This window comes from Tenrec ecaudatus, chromosome 10 (assembly GCF_050624435.1).
Source record: "Tenrec ecaudatus isolate mTenEca1 chromosome 10, mTenEca1.hap1, whole genome shotgun sequence".
Lineage (NCBI taxonomy): Eukaryota > Metazoa > Chordata > Mammalia > Afrosoricida > Tenrecidae > Tenrec > Tenrec ecaudatus.
In genome coordinates this window covers 16,941,123-16,956,424 of record NC_134539.1, presented here as the reverse complement: position 1 = coordinate 16,956,424, position 15,302 = coordinate 16,941,123, and the positions used below count along the sequence as shown (strand labels likewise).

General features: G+C 43.5%; 1 protein-coding gene across 15 annotated transcripts in view; it reads left to right on the top strand.

Moving 5' to 3' along the window:
- The window catches only part of BNC2 (basonuclin zinc finger protein 2), a 460,115-nt gene that overhangs the window by 190,486 nt on the left and 254,327 nt on the right, over positions 1-15,302 (top strand). The window contains exon 1 of one of the 15 annotated variants that reach the window (XM_075559955.1): positions 1,454-1,587. The exons of the other annotated variants lie outside the window; for them this stretch is intronic. The gene's annotated coding sequence lies outside the window, so the exon portion shown is untranslated. Of the gene's footprint in view, positions 1-1,453; positions 1,588-15,302 lie in introns of those variants that run through there. 15 annotated transcript variants of the gene reach the window in all.

Genomic DNA, 15,302 nt, shown 5'->3' with positions numbered 1-15,302 from the left:
CTTTCCATCTTTGGGATTTACTCTTTCCTGTTGACTGGTGGTCCTTGCTGTTGTAAACCAACATCTGGGGTGCATTTAAGAATTTTTTTTATCCAAGCCCCCAATGATAGTAGGAATTACATACATTTAAAAAAACAAGCAGCCTCTTCCCATACCCCCCCTTCTAAACTACTAGATATGGCATTAAAATAAAATTAGGGGGTCAAGATCAGTGCCATAATGTGGTGTGCCTATTTCATATCCAGAAGGGTTTGAGTAGACTATTAGTAAGAAGAGTTAGGTTCACAACTTTGGTATGACGAGACCTGGGGGGTAGATTTGGTTCAAACTACGCCACCGAAAATTCAAACATCTACATGTTGGCAGGGGGAGATAGTTATTGAGTCTGATAAAATATTTTCCTTCTGCATGCTTCAAATTTAATGCAAGACATTTCATTTTTGAAGTGTGGGGGAGCTAAAACAGCAATGTTGAGAAGACTAAACATGAACCCGTCTCAAAAGTTCAAGGCCTTAAAAAAATGGCTCTCCCTACCCCATTATAGGTGTCTGCCTGTGTAAATTAAAGCATGTGAATGCATAAATTAATTAGAAGAACAGTCACTGATATAAATCAAACTTATATGATACACTGATGAAATGAGCATTGTTTATAAGATTATCTTGTTATTTAATCTCTTCCCTATAAAACTTGGCCGGTTAGCATTATGAAGTAATAATACAATTAATGTGATGATGGTATAGGTTTCCTTGGTACAGGCCTAATCCGGCAAGTCCTTTTGGACTGTGATTTGTGTATATAGAAGGCCATAAGAACTGGAAATTTTAATTAGCAAGAATGTTTTCCCCAATGGAATTTTCTTTCCTTTCTTCCTTTTTTTTTTTCAAAACTCAGGATGGTCCCTGGGACTTTTGTTCTTTTTGAACTACTCATCTACTGACCCCAGAAGAACAAACTGCCTTCAAATATTATTTTCTCCAAACTGTGCAAAGTTCATTATGAGAGCTACCTGCTGTCTTCTAGCTGCACTCTGCTGTGCGACTGGGCCTTAAATAAAGAGAAAATTTTACTTATAAATGAAGCCATTAGGAATTTCTTGAATAAACAAAGTCTCCCCCCTTTGATGTGCACAGGGATTTGGTTTGCAACTATTAGTCATATGAGCCCATGTCCAACACATGCAAGCAACATTCGTTATCTTTCGTATGAAATGGAAAACAGCTCTGCCAGCTGGAGAGCCGAGAACACAAACTCTTAAAAGCAAACCAGAAATCCGAGTGCAGAAGAAAATGGTTCGTGTTAATGTTAGTGTTCTTATTGAGCGTTGGATTCAGAAGTTTAGCATATTGTTTTCTTCTTTCTGGTCACTCTGGGCTCTTTCCCCCGCCTCACTCCTCTGACTGGCAATGCTGATTTCTTTACACGCCCAAAGGAAAGCTTGGCTTTGGAGAAATGAAAGCAAAGGCGTGCATTCCATGGACCCTGCTCTCCTGTTGAGATACGATTCTGCCACTCCTGGTTGTCCAAGAAAGTGTAACATCGGTGTCATCATGATCCAACTAGTAGATTGCAGAAAAATTGTCACAGGTAACTCCTCCTTGATTTAGCTTTCATGAATGGAACCTGGTGGCTGGAATTGGTGAAGCTTCCAGAGAATGGATTTAAGACCACCAATCTCCTTTTTTTTTGCTAGGGTAATAATGTGACTTAATAAAATCCTTAAAATATTCATTTTGTTGGGGGCAGGTAGGATCCTCTGTTTCTTTCCTGTCTGCATTGATGGTTAAACATTCTCAATGGGACAAACTAGAGATTTGGCTGTATTACTTGAAGCGTTTTGTTTTGCTTTGTGGGGGAGCACTGGGATGCCCCTTTTTTCAACAGTGATTATTTATGATGTCATAGCAACGTCCCTGGCTGTTAGCAGAGTATGTATTATTTTTGTGGTTTTGTGAATCTGTAACCACTAAAAGATTTCAGACCAATCACCCATGAATGATGTGCTCAGAGTTTGCTTAATGAGACGTGGTGGCGTAAGACAACCTCATGATGTGTGTCAGGGTGCATTTTCACTGTTGCACTTGGCTCTGCTCGCTGTTAGGCAACTCGGATTTTCAGTCATTGTGGAAGTATGTAGATACATAGCACGGAGGTGGCGTGGCTTCCTGGAAGTCTTTCAGGACAGCACTTGTCAAACTGGTGTGGAAAGCAGGCCATCTGCTGAGTGGAGCCCAGGCATCTGGTGGGACCAGTACCTCTGATGGCTTGAGTGCCCCCCTCCCCTCCTCCTATCTGATCGGAAGCAGGCTTTACACGAGCTCAGAAGATCATGAGGAGCTACAAGTTCTGCTTCTCCATGTCAAGTGTCTGACCCGAGAATCTGAGAAACAGGAAGTGGGTGGGGGTGGGTTGAAACTCAAATCAAAGCCCAGTGGCAATGGCTGTGGCCGATGTGGGGTAAAGGCCGCACAATTTACCCATCAGGGTTTTCCTGATGAGTTTGGCTTCTTTGTAGGCTTCTCAGTCTTCAGGACAAGAAAGGCCTAGCCTTCTTGCATGTTCCTAATCCTCTTATTCCCATTGATCTTTTCCTTTTTTTGGTGGCAAATTATGCCACTACCTCATTTCTTCCTTCATTTTGATGTGAGCAAGCTTTTTTCCCCCCATACATTTTAGGCTTTTTTTGTAAGGAGTGACTTGCCTTGGGTCTTACTGCAAAACAGATCTGGAGACAGGTTGACACGAAGGTTGCTTGTTTCAGAAGATCTGTGTCGAGCATGAAGCAGTAGGGAATGGAACCGGACAAAGGAGCACTAACACAGGGTCAGTTACAGAGGGATCTCTGCTGTAACCAGTGCAGTGATGTGAGCTCACTGGGGAGGCCTGCCCCTAAGACGCTTTCTCCAAAGAAGGAACGTGAGAAATTTTATGCACAGGCTCACATTCTCCCATGAACAGTGTGGCCCTTGGGATATTGCCGCCTACACCTTTGGCTTGTGCATAAGCACCCTTTCCCTGGCAGTCAGTCAGTGAAGGCATGAGGTCCAGGGAAGGTGCTGATTAGCTAAAGATAGGAGGATTTGGCTGACAGCGCTGGAGCGAGAGGCTAGGAAAATGGGATTTCCCATCGTGTCCTGGAAGACGCCATTTCAGGAGCCCACTCATTCTTTTCGGTTTGCTCCTGGATGCCTAGAAATCTCTGGAGTATGGGCAATTCGGAATCCCTCGTTGTTTTGCAGTATAATTCTCAGATGTACCTGAGAATTCTCAGGGTGCGTGTCACCCCCCCGCCCCCCCCCCTCACCTAACTGAAAGGATCATTGACATTTTCCTCCTTCCTAGGTTTCTTTTGTTCTAGGATGTTGGATAGTTTTCTTAGCTTTTGTCTAGTCTGACCCCATAGCAATCAGGTGATTGCTATCCTCAGGGCTTTTATTAGCTGGCCTTTAGAGGCAGAGTGCCAGATCCTTCTTCTTAACTTATCTTCCTTAGTCTGGACACTTCACTGAGACTTACTCAACATCGGAACTGCTGACAAGTCACCACTGACAGACAGGTGACAGATACACTTGAGCCTCATTGGTCAAGAATTAAATCTCACGCTGGAAGATGAGAATTCTCTCTCTGGACCCTGAGCTAAAAAACTAAACCCACTGTCATCAAGTTGATTCTAACTCATAGCAACCCCAAAGATTAGGTAAATTTTTATAGGAGCAGAAAGCTCCATATTTCTCCCAAGGAATGACATGTAGGTTTGAGCCTCCACCTTGCAGTTAGCAGCCCTCTGTCATCCAGGTTCCTTCACTGGGTCCTCCTGTCCCCTAATTCCACCATAACTGTTGGAAAATGGATCATTTCCCGCTTGGACCAGAACACTCTGGATAGGTAATGCATTTCCTTACGATGGATTGGAAGCCCATTGCTGTCTTTACGGGGAAACCCACAATGTTGGTGCACACTATCGCCATCATTTCCTGTCTCCTTGAGTGGAGCAGAGGAACATTGGCAATGGTCCTGATACTCCTCTGTCTTTTTCTGGAAAGCAGTTCTATATAAGCAGAATTCTGCCATGGGGTGATTTACGTTTTCCAGACTTGCGAGAGTATACCCACATCTGCTCTGCAATTTTCCAGTTGACTCTTCAAACATCCGATAGGTACAGCCAATGCTTCAGTCCCATGGTGACATCTGACAGATTTAGAAGAGTGTAGTGACAAGCCATCGGACAGAGGTCTCCAGACGGACTGAAACACTGACGTTGTCATGCCCTCGGTACTTCTTTCCACAGACGAATCAGCGCCTCACAAAACAATGCCTCTCAAAAGCGTATGTCACACACACTGACTATATATGTGGGGTTTTTTTTTACTGTGGTTATAACTTTTTATTGGTGGCCCAGTCCCAAAATTAGGAGGTTAGCTTATAACTTGGATGATATAGAGGGGTTCAAGCAGCTTCCAAATTTCCTAGCATTTTCTCCGAGTTTGTGTTTCTAACACCTTTTGCTTCTTATAAGCGGAGAAACTGATGATTAGTTTCTCCCTCTGTGATATCTAATGCCTTCCTTAACTGTTTCTACTTTTCAAGAAATATGTACTACTTACAAGGATGGTTCTTAGGAGATGGTAGAGATTAAAGAAAATGTCTTTTATGTACTGATAGGCGAAATGCACAACACAGTGTAGTTAACCTCTCATGGACGTCTATGTTTTAAATGTTAAAGACATGGGCAGGAAAACCATTAGGAGGCAGAGTCTGATATGAAATTATGGTGTTAGCACACTGCCAATCAATTGGGAGTTGTTGAGTGAGACATTCTTCTGATGGGCATTTTTTGACCAATCCCTAAACGCCCGGCTTCAATAAAGGGAAGCTTTGGCTTAATCTCTTGGAACTTGGTCTTGATGTGAGGAAGTTGGACAGTGAGTGGCCTGAGCATAAAGGCTACCTGAGCACCTTGATAAAACGCAGCCTTATATCTAGGATTCTTATCAGTAGATGGGATGGTCTATCATACTCTAAGAGTCTTAGATGATACACAAAGTGACTCCCTTTGGGGGTTCTTCAGGACCATTTTCTGTCTTGTGGCTGGTCACTTTTGATGTATGGCAATTGCTTTCCATTATAATCTTAAACTACAATCAATAAGTACAATATCATGCAACTTATAGTTACATTAATGCCAAACTATGTCTAATGTGGTTTCTGAGTGGCTGATGTACAGTAGTATTCCTTCGTCTCCAAAGTGGGCTTCATTACTAATTTGAACTCTCATAGATGGAGACACTTTTCTCGATATGAAAATTATCGGTGTGTGTGTGGGGGTGGGGGGGGTGGGGGGCTGCCCTAGAGATAGGAGGAGCCATACACCACTGTCAACTTATTCACATATGGATTGATCCATTGTCATCTCCTTTGCATCTACATGGGTTCTTATGAATTATCAGCTCACTCGGGGAGAGACGTGCCCTGAATTCTAATCATTTGAAATCTGTGAATCTATTAAAACCATATTTGTAGCTCTAAAAAAATTGATATCTGCTGGGCAGTTTGCCCAACAAGAGTAAGTCAAAGAGATTATACACTTATCCTAAGTAACAGCAACCACCCTGCCAATTCTTCCTTTGAAAGAATACAGCAGACCCAAATTATACATCTATGCATAAGGGGAGACAAGAAAGGAACTCAATATATCAAAATCAGAGAGTAAATTCCACAATAATGGTTACAGTAATGTTTCAAGATGTGATTTCTTCATAGGCCTAGTTATTGAACTAATCTTGGGGTAGATGGGTTGAGAATTGTTTGAAGCACATCCTGAAATTGTTAAGTATGTTTATCCTCCTTACTTGAAATCAGAATGTTCACTCAACCACCAGTAGACTCTAGAAATACTCTGTGACAGTGACAAGGACCTCATTCTCTAGGAGAACATGAGGCCCAGAGCGTCATATCATATACTGTGGTCAGTACCTTCTCCTGATTGTTCATCTTACAGATATTTCATATAGAATCAGCATGTATCGAGTTACTATAGTATGCCAGGGACTGTAGCATAAAGATGCATGAGATGTAGGTTCACAAGGAAACGGGGTTAATTTTAGGCTGTCTGTTATAATTCACAAGATTCTGAGTACAATAAACAAAGAAAGGTACGCTTGAAGATATACAGAAAAACAACATTGCACAGTTTTTCAGAACGTGCCAAGTATCTACTAAGTTCTAGATACTGAATATATAAAGATGAGTAAAACCTGGTTCATTCAGGGGACCATACCATGTCTCCGCTCTATTAGCCACAGAACATTTTCCATGAAAAAAATCTAGCTTTCTTCCTTGGTTGGCCTATACTCTGACTCTCAGGCACATAATCCCACATTTATCCCCCGCATTCGTTCAACAAACAATAATTGGGTACAAGGCGTGAGGGTAATATGGATATCGAAAAAACTAGGGCTTGCCCTTGAAGATGTCACGGTACTTCTCTCAGTGCCGCTGTGGTGTCATGCCAACAGGGTCGTGAGTTGCCGTGAGCTTCTGAGACTGTGACTCTATGGAAAAAGAAAACCCCACTTTTCTCGCTGGCTGCTTTCAAACTACAAGCCATGCGGATCTCAGCCCTACTCGTGGGCATTCAGCAGTCTCACTGTAAGATTTCGGTTATGATCATTGATGATCACATCGCTGATGATCTTGTTTGCTAATAATACTTACGTTGTCAACATTACATATCTTGGTCAAAGACAGCTTGAAAGCAGCATGAACCTGGTGTGCTGGATTTTATTCGTAGATGTCTAGGTTAAAAGGTTGTCGATTTGCAATGGGGGAGGGGGGATCCTTGATTAACACTGTGCTTCAAATGTTACTTAAATGCTTCATAAACGGATGCTATTGTTATAAAGGAGGGCTTGGCTCATGAAGGCAGGGAAACGTTTCTCATTACCATTCCCAGAAAAGCAACCAAAGTATATATTCTAGTGAGTTTCATAACCTAACGTGTGTGTGTGTGTGTAATGCTTCTTTAGTGATAGAAAACTATACTAATCATTGCTGACTCAAATACTTTAACACAGAGATGCCCCTAACACTAGTTCTTAGTTAATTGGATTTGTATGTGAATTTTGTAGTTATATTTGAACAGGAAACACACTCACTCACTCACTCACTCACTCACTCACTCACTCACTCACTCACTCACATTTATGTGCATAAAGTATCCAGGCCGGAGTGTAGTGTCACTTTCTTAAAATGTCAGAATGGTTTTGACAGGGCATCATACCATCGACGTAACAATTCATGAGAACATGACTTGTTGGAGATGAGTGTGGATTATTTTCACCCGGACAGCCAAGCAGATAAAACTGCGCTCTGGATGCCCCCCTTCTGAATGGAGAAAATGGAAGCAGAGCTGGGTGTTTGCTGACATCACCCAAGGAGTCCCAGTGATGAAAGCTGGCCTGTGGCTTCCTGAGAGATGTTTGAATTGCCAAGCTAGCGTAGGCATTCTCTGCTGAATTGCCAGTGCGTGGTAGGATTTAGACATTGGAGTATTCGACGTTGTAGGATTTAGTATTTAGACATTGAAAGCCTTGGTCAGTAACCTTTGTGCATACTTTAGGCTGTTCTTTTTTAACGACGAGTGTGAAATATCTTTAATACCACCCCCATTTTAATGACGGTTCATGGTCTTTAGAAGAACAAAACAGAACATCTATCGAGTTAGTTCCAGAAACATTTGAAACTGAGATGGCCGAGATCAGGGAATGCACATTTAGCAGAGTGCAGAACAAACACAGAGTTGGAGTTGAGGCCAAAGCAGGAGCTAGAAAAGCCCTCTGGCCCCTCTCCTCTGGAGAGGGGTGGGGGGCTAGTTAGAAAGTGAAGCTTCACAGGAGAAAGAGTGCATTTTATGTGAAAACAGCCCCCCCAAGGCACATCATTTACTGATACAATTTATTGAAATAGAAATTCAGATTTTATTCAAGACATAGCCTGGTCAAATGAATGGGTGATTATTAAAATTGCTGTAAAATTACTACAGAAACTCATGGAATTCATACACCAAATTCACAAATCGATAGCATTTTTACGTAAAAAATGTTCCCTCATTGCTTTCAATCCTGCAAGTCTTTAATGTAAGTAGAACTAGAGCACTAATCATGGTAGTATATATCTTTTGCATCAGTTAATGAAAACTTCCAATTAAGAGAAGTAGATGTTAACCGATTTCTAAAAGCTGGTTAGTTTTTCAGTCTAATACTAATTATCAAATAAGACTTGGGGAATTCACATCCGTGACTTTCAAAGATGCTACGAGGACATAGTACAGTGGAAGGGTGGTCACAGGGCTCGCTAGTGATTGTGCACAAGAATGCAAATCTGATTCTGTTGGTGAATGGCGTGCTCGTTGCCTTGATCTCAGAAGCCACAGAGTATATTCTGACGAGAGCATTAGCTGGCCTTGTGAATTTTGGGGTCTTCAAATTAGTCGTCGGTGAAATGACAGTAGTCAAGTACTAAATAGTGCGTTTGTGCTAGCTCATGCAAGCCAGTTTGGAATGGAGACGTCACGAAGGGTTAAAGCTAGAAGGAGTTTACATGGATGTCAGGTTTGGAAACATTCTCTGATTTCTGTGGCAATTCCAAATTGTAAACCTTTTCTACACACACACACACACACACACACACACACACACACACACACACACACACCAAACCAACATGTTTACGGGCAAAGCCATTAAATTATAAATATTTGTTAAACACAGGACTCACCATGATGTATACTAGCGGACTTCAAAAAGTTCTTGCAAAATCTTTGCAAGATTTTGAATTCCATTTTCCGTTATCTTTGAATTCCATTTCTCCATGAACTTTTTGAAGTCCCTTCGTGTATGAGTCAATCCTAGGATAACTCACCTCCTTCTCAGAGTTCCCTGGTAAGATTTCCTTCGTTTCTGTCCTTCTGCCTGGGTTCCTTAATCCGCCCTGTTTCCCCTGTGAATGATGATTTTTCTTCTTCTTCTTCTTCTTGACATTTACTTTTAGCCCCCCCCCCCTGTGACCTCGTGTTAAATGATAAATCATTACTATTTTCATATCTTATACTGATTGCTGTCTCCCTTCCCCTATGGTTTCTGTTGTTCATCCCCCTGGAGGGTAGTGGTGGTGTAGTTACGTGTCAATCTTTGTGATCAGTTCCCCCTTCCTCCCCTCCTCTCCCCACCATCCTCCTACACTTCTGATATCGCTGCCCCCATTCCTGTTCCTGGATTCCGTGTGTCATGAGCTCTTAACTCTTATCTGTACCTATGCACAGGCTCTGGTCTAGCCTTTACTTTAGGGAAAGGCAGGACTGGGGTCATGGTAGTGGGGGGTGAGGAAGCCTCAAGGAACCAGAGGACTATTGTGTGTTTCATTGATGCTTTATTGCGCCCTGGTTGACTCACCCCTTCCTTGTGTCCCTTCTGTGAGAGGCGTCCTATTGTGTACAGATGGGTTTGGGGTTTCTGCACCGACCCCCCATCATTCTCAACAGTACGTTTTTTTGTTTTTTTGTTATGGGTCTTCTGATGGCTGTTACCTGGTCCCCTGACGAAACCTAACAATTGCACAGGCTGGTGTGCCTTTTCCATGGAGGGAACACTCCCCCCGGAGCTCACCATTCGTGGTGATGTGGGTGCTGGATTATCCAGTTGTTCTTAGGCTATTTCCCTTTCCATTCGGAAGCAAGAAGAATGAGGCTTCAGGACAGACAGCAGGACAGAGGTCCAGTGTTGATAACAGATCTCTAACCGGATTGGCTAGCTTAAACTGTTCTTTTGTGCCTTTGGGTAGATGCTAATTCATAGCAACCCTAGGTGACAGAGTAGATCCCCTTCGTGTGGGTTTCCTTGAGCGAACTCTCCATGGGAGCAAGCTGCCAGTCCTTCCCTCCTTAGGAGTTACTGCTGTGTGCAGAGTTTCCGTTCGCAGCCAGGCACTTCACCATTGCTCCCTCAGGCTCCTTGCTAGATTGCTGGGCACAGTTAAAAGGGGGCACCCCCCAAACCAGAATTGTTCTGGGAGGAGCACAGCTTTTGTAGTAGGCATTTTACCTTGTAGATGAGCATTGAACAAGAGCATCCAGCAAGTTGCTTTCAGTCAGTGCGCCCAGTGGCATCACCGAGAAACTTCTGTCTGATCCCTGTGAGCTTTTCCGTAAAAGCAGTTTTGCCCGAACCTCATTTTTTGCAATTGCTGATTTAAGGGGACAGTGTGCGCCTGTGCCTTTTTGTGTCTTGCTTGGGAAAAGTGTCACGGAAACTGCTGTGATGTTGAACACGGCTTACAAGGACGGTGTTATGGGAAAAACAAAAGTGTATGAATGGTTTTCTCATTTCAAAAAAAGGTAAAATGTCTTTTGATGACAAACCTCGTTCTGGATGTCCATCAACTTCACGAATGGACGAAAATGTCCACTTGTAGTGCGTTTGTTCCACCAAGTTAGACTGTTAATCAAGCTTTCTATTTAGAGGTTCTCAAACGATTGCATAACAGTGTGGGACAAAAAAGTCCTGATTTGTCGCAGATGGGGGACTGGGTTTGTTACCACTACAATGCACCTGCTCACACACCCATCTCAGTGTGCCAGTTTTTGGCAAAAAAAAAAAACTGCACGTCTCTCTTGCTGACTCACCTGACCTCATTCCTGTGCGACTTCTTTTTGCTTCTGTGAATGAAGGGGGACGTGAAAGGAGAGTGGTTTGACAACGTAGAAGAAGTAAGGAAAAAATGAGGGAGGTGCTGTCAGCCATCCAAACAGATGAGTTTTAAACTATTTCCAAGAACAGAGTTGCAAACTTGACAAGTGTATTAAGAGTAATGGAGAATACGTTGAAGGGGATAAGGTTGTTATGTTTTTAAAAAAATAAAGATGTAACTGGGGGGACTCTGGGATTTTATGTTAACCCCTAGCTTTCTTGAAAGGACCTTCTTTCCTGTCCATCTGTAAGACTAACACTGGATTTTTATCGCTAGACACCAGATAAGTTCCTATGGATTTGAAAATACATTTGCTAAAGCAAGAAACTCATTACTAAAGCAAGGTTTTCCTTGCAAACCTATTTTCACGAGAATCCTTTTGATCCATCTGTATTTATTAAGGACATAATAGTCAAAACGTAGGTTTCCTTTATAGTTGTGTGCCTTTGATGGGAGATTATTCTAGTAGGTTACAGTGACATGCTCCTTCCTCTCTGGGATTTTAAAAGAACCTGAATGTAGTTGCAGAGAGACACCATTTTTGGACAGCTTTTCTGAAGACTAGAACATGATTAATTTGCCCCATTTTCAGTTGTTCCTGATGGCCGGTGCTGTTGAGTCAGTTGTCAGTCATAGCAGCCCTCTGTACAGCAGGGAGACACACCGTGTGATCCTGCCCACAGTGTTTCTTATGTTTGAACCTGTCGGGGCAGCCCCTGTGTCAGTCCATCTGGCTGAGAGTCTTTTCACCGCCCCTCCGCCTTTGCAAGCATGGTGTGCTTGCTCCTCTAGCGCTGGTTTGTTCTAACTCGTCCAAAGTACGGGAAACCCAGTCACGCCCATCCTTGCTCCTAAGGAGCAATCCCGGCTCTCCTTCTTCCAAGACTGATCCGTTTGTTCTCTGAGAAGTCCTTGGCACTTGCAATATTTATTCGTTGGCCACCCTACAGCTCAAATGTTTGATTTTTCTTGAGTCTTAATTATTCAATTTTCAACGTTAACATGCATACGAGGCTATCAGAATCACCATGGCTTGGGTCAGGTGCACCTTCTAACTGATAGTAGCATCCTTGCTTTTCAACATTTTAAAGAGGTTTTGTCCGTGAGATTTACCTATTGCAATGTGTTTTTAGTGCTCTTGACTGCTGCTTCCATGAGCATTGATTGTGGATCCAAGTGAGATACACTCCTTGGCAGTTTTAATCTTCTCTCCATTTATCATGATATTACCTGCTGGTCCAGTTATGAAGATTTTCTTTTTCTAATTTACATTTGACTTTTAATACATACCGAAGGCTGCAGTCATTGATCTTCACTAGCAAGTGTTTCAAGTCCTTCTTACTTTCAGCAAGCAAAGTTGTGTCATCTGCGTCCTGCAGGTTGTTAATCCTCCTTCGTCCAGTCCCAAAGTTGCAAAGCCTAAGTAAATGGCACAGTACATCAATACTGTGGCCCCCCTGCTGATAGCAGTGGGCAGATCTGTGGACTTGTTCTGAGATCTGGGACCTGCCATGGGTGTTCCTGCTAGAATTGCTTCTTTTTAAGATGAAACCAGGCAGTTGTAACAAGATGAGATGGGGACCTCCCTGAGGGCAGACAGGGCTTTGCTCCTCCCCGATCTTTCTGGAGAGGGTTCTACCTGACACTCGACAGAGGCTTGGGCACAGTTGGTTGGAGTCTGATTAAACATCGTTTGATGGTGTTTCAGGAGGAGAACCAGTGGAATGTGTTCTCTGCTTTCATGACAGCAAATTTTCATCCTGTTTTTACGTTTTCCCTTGTATGAGTCTCCTCCTCTGAGAATTACAATCTGGCCAGTTCTCTCCTACCCTAGACCCTTTTGTACATGATGACTCTCTCAAAGTACACCATTTAGAAATTAAGGAACTTTGGGGGAGATATGGTAGAATCAAACAGAACCTGACCCTGCTGTATGCCTTGTACACTGTGTCTGCTAGTTTGAGCCCTGCCCTCACCCCCTGAGCTGTAAAGTGGTTTGAATCCCCAGCAGCACAACGTTTTCCGCTAAGCGGACCAGGATGTTTCTCAAGTACACAGAATGACACTCTTGGACTAATATGTGAATGCTTTCCCCCTTTCAGAAGAAATATTCAGTTTAAGTTTCTTTTGAACAGTTTGCTAAATTACTATCACTTTGTAAGCCTCTGAATCCCAGTCTGTTATTTTAGGGAAACACATTTGCGCTGTTTTAAATAACTGGTGGTTTGAAGACAGTTGCTGGTGTGGTTTTCTGCGTGCCCTAAACTCAGACCCTGCCCTGATGCCTGTCTATGAACCCTTTCCATGGCAACGGAGTTAAGTAATCTCAGATATATTTTATTCATGAAGTATTTTGATTTAAAGAGCCCTGCTACAAATATCCAATTCTATAGTGTCCATTTACAAATGATTTTCTTGTGTGCATTTCTACATAAGATATTTGAGGCATTTTCAGAAATTAATGTATCGATATTTTTAAAAATATGTGGTGAGTTTTGTCGCACAAATCACTTTGGCATCTTCTTTGAAAATAGACAAGACAATGAGATGATTACAACTCTCTGGCTGCTTCACTTAACCTCTCCAAAGCAAGAGGACCATTCTAGTTGTGACAGAGGAATTCTGTGGCGAGGAAAAGGGACCGCACTAAGCTTCAAGGCCCTCCAACTACGAGACAGAGAGCCATAACATTTTCTCTAATAGGAACCCAAACTTGAATTTCACCTTGGCGGAAGTAACATAGAACTATAGTTTCCTCATCGTTTTCCCGTGTGGTATTGGACGTTGGTCTGCCAAATACCCTTGTGAGCTAGCCAGGGCAGGTGGGACTGCCTGTGTTCTAAATGAGGACATGGGTTTAGCGATGTCATGTGGTTTACCCAAGTAACCTCACCCAAGCAATAAAAACCAGAACGAAGTCAAAGTCCTGGGCTCCTCATTAAAAGCAAAACACTATCCATTGCGTTATGCCCCTGTGTTGATATAGGAACGAAGTCAATATCTACCCCCAGTCATCGTTTTAGTATTGTAAAAAATCTCAGCTATGCCACGTGGGTTTTAATCTCAGTTATGCCACGCGACTTTGGGAAACAGCATTCTTGAGCGTTAACTTTCATATCTTTAAAAATGGAACCAATCGGGTCTGCCTGCCAGAGTGTCTGAGTCAGTGAAGCAGTGTATACCAGTCGCACTACCTGGCTCATTGTGTAGACACCCAGATGCTGCTTCCTCCTTTCACTTTCCTGTTCCGGGGAGGAGAGAACCCTTGCAGGAACAAAGAGAACGGAAACCGTGTGCTAAGCGGTGTAGTTGTGCTTTGTACTAAGAAGTAGGGAAATACAAATGGACAGCAGCAGTGAGCTTCTTACAGAGAGAGATCAGGCTTGGTAGTTGGCCTTCGTTTTCGGGGGAAGGCATCGTGGCAAGAGTACACGTTTGGGCAGCAGCTAGTGAAGGGGTTCCTGGTCAATCTCGGGAGATGAGGTGATAGATGTATACCATGATCTGCCCCGAGGAATTACGCTTTAGTTGCTCTTCATTGAGCATCTCGTTCCGGTGCAGGCACTGTTTTGGTTGTGGAGAGCACAGCGGTGCATTGCACAGCCTTGCCGCCTCGCACTCTGCTTTCTCCTTCCATAACAAACACCAGACAACCGGCTGCACAACAAGCAAGGGCTCTCCCAACAAAAAGCTGAGTGAGAGGATAGGGAGGGCGGGGGCTCAGGGGAGGGAAAGGCATGCTGTTGCCTGGATGAGGAGGAAATAAGACAGTGGGAAGGTCATATTTCAGCAGAGACCGAGCCCTCCACGGATTGGGGGTGCGGGGTGGGGAGGGTGATTACCCCAAGCCCAGAGAGCAGCCCTTACAAAGGAAAGGTCTTGCCGCTCTTTCTGAATTTGGGACTCTTGAGGAGCAGCAGGGCTGTCCATGACACGAAGGAAAAGAACTCAGAAGCTTCCAGAGTGACATTAAAGGACAGTCTGTATTCAGTGGAACCTGACTGTGTTAGTGTTGGCGATAGGAGAGAGAGGAAACACGGTGCCTTCTTTCAGCCGTGCACCATCTATCCAACTCCGTCCCACCATCTATCCAACTCCGTCCCACCACCCCGCCACTGCGTGACTTCCGTGGCCCAGGCACCATTCTGTCCAGTGAGCCCGTGCTTAAGTTTCATAAGATGCCCATGCGCTTGGTTATTCCAGGTGTTTTGCATTAGCCAATGGTTTATAGATTGGCCGCATCTACTACTTTCCTGACTCTAGTTTTGATGATTTTGAGACAATGCAGACTGCTACCTTAATTTCTTCTGTCAGGTGAACAGGTTATTTGTTCTTCAGCTGTTACCAGCATTGTATAAGCTGTCTGGTTTTTCAAAGGGGCCAGGAGGATTGTGCCTGCACCCCCTTCCCCCCCCCCTGCATAAAGGGAGATCTGGGTAGGTAGAGGTTGCAGTGTGTGTTCAGGAATCTGCAATGAGGGAGGAGGCTGCGTGGCAAAGTGCAGCTTTCCCCTAAGGGACAGACCACGTTGTTTATTGATATTGGGAAGGAAAAGGGTT